We start from the raw sequence: 1,978 nt of genomic DNA on the forward strand, positions 1-1,978 counted from the left end.
AATCACACCTGAGCAATGCATGCCACTAGTTTCTCCATACAGGAGGCGTCTTGAAAGCTGTCATTGACAACAACAACAACTTCATTTCTGGACATTTATGGTTTGATTTCTTTGTATGTATGGATCACTTGGGTTGTTACCGACATCTGGTGAAAATTTCATGTCATTAGCACCTCTAGTAATATATTTACTGAGAAAATTGTTGACGTATTCAATACTTATTTTAACCGCTGTATCTTTTAAAACAGAATGGGGTTTATGAGGTGGTCCCTGGAAATTTTTTTGCCCTTGTAAGTGGTCCCCAGACCCAAATAGCTTGAGAACCCCAAAGTGGCCCATGGACCACCAGTTTATAATCACACATTTTATGAGTGAGCCAAGGAGCAGACATGAGTTTGATTGTGAATGTTGCAGAGCCCTGGACTAAACCAACACACCAAGAAAAGCATTTTTTACAAGCTGTACCAAAACAATAGAGTTGCTTTTTAAAAATGTTTTTTGTTTCCAATCTTATATTTTTATTGCATTGAACTATTTATACAAATGACAGATTATTTCCCTCAAACTATTTTGTTTAATTCGATAATATTCTAGTAATAAATCGACTAATCAGCGAGCAATGTGAAGATTTTTGTTTGCAGTCACTCCCAAAGAAAAGGGTGTGAGATGAGATCATGTGTCTTCAGTTGAGTCAAATCTGCACAAACTGGATCTTTAACCACCAGATGGTTCATTATTACAAACAGCTAGCAGAGAAGTGAATATTTGTTAAAAAGCAGACAGTGTTATTGTCAGGTGATGGGCTGTATAGTTGTCTACACAGCATCACAGGCTGGTTTTATCCAGTGTGATCAGCAGGGTGGAGTTCAAACCTTCTGGGACATTACACGAAAAAAATAGCTTCAAGCAGGGGGGACGGATCCTCACATGATCTTGATCCTCCTTCCTTTCAAGGAAACCAGAAACACAATTATACTGACTTGTGGAAAGATTTTAATGTGCTTTTTGAGGACTTTTGCCTCAGAAAATACTGTGAAAGACATATGTTCAACCTAGCTATAGAGACAAATAATGGTAAAATTCTTGGTCTTGTCATTTGTGATTTTATCTCCTGTTCAGCACTTTGTTTGAAAGCACTTTATAAATAAAGTTGTTCTTCTTATTATTATTATTTAGTTTTAAAGGGGGTATAATGAGTGCGAGTGCTGCTCAGATTGGCTTTATCTATTTAACACACTAACAAAATGAATAATATTTAAATCTGGGATAACTGTAACTTAAAGTAAAAAATCTCAACTTACATTGTTTCTTTCGTGGTTTAACTACAAGGTTAGTTTCTACAGGGAATACATGTCAGTGGATGAAATAGTTGTAAATTTGAAATAGTTAAATCTTGTTTTACAGTAAACTTTATTAATCAGACATTACATAGCCTGACCCTTGCCTTCCTACACATTTCAGTTCTAGTTCTGGGATTTCAAGGATTTCTCTGGTAGAATTTCAACCGGGCCAATCAGCAAACAGAAGGAGTTGTGAATGAAGTCACTGATTCCCTGCACCATTTTAGTTTTAGCTTGTAGTTTAGCAATGGCAGTGGAGGAAGTGAATAAAGTCAGTCCATGTTGGCTTCCAAATAAATTTAATTTGTCTAACAAAGCCTGCAGCTCTTTACAGACTTCTTGTTTGGCTCGGTACTTCTCTCTTCCCAGTAGTTGATGGTTGTTTACAGCGCACACACTTCCTGATTGGCTTCTTAGCTTAGCGTACGTCACGGTGGAGCTGGCGCACTACATACGTCACAGCCAAACATTGGTGATTGGGCAAGTCAGATCCAATCATTTTAAACTTCAACAGAGTCCACACCTCCAGCAAGTAACTGCTTCTCAACGGCCGAGTATGGGGTACCGTTTATAAAGTTACACAGTCAAAAATTACCACCAATATTTTTGTTTTATTTAGCCTTTTATAAGAAAAAAAT

The 1,978-nt window shown here is 37.1% G+C and overlaps 1 long non-coding RNA gene across 1 annotated transcript in view; it reads right to left on the minus strand.

Annotated features, from left to right (window-relative positions):
- Nucleotides 1-708: 708 nt before the first annotated feature.
- The window catches only part of LOC106524030 (uncharacterized), a 3,180-nt gene continuing 1,910 nt past the window's right edge, over nt 709-1,978 (minus strand). Inside the window, exon 3 of the long non-coding RNA XR_001310965.1 lies at nt 709-946. This is a non-coding gene — a long non-coding RNA (uncharacterized LOC106524030). The remainder of the gene's footprint in view (nt 947-1,978) is intronic.

This window comes from Austrofundulus limnaeus, unplaced genomic scaffold (assembly GCF_001266775.1).
Source record: "Austrofundulus limnaeus strain Quisiro unplaced genomic scaffold, Austrofundulus_limnaeus-1.0 Scaffold174, whole genome shotgun sequence".
Classification (NCBI taxonomy): Eukaryota; Metazoa; Chordata; class Actinopteri; order Cyprinodontiformes; family Rivulidae; genus Austrofundulus; species Austrofundulus limnaeus.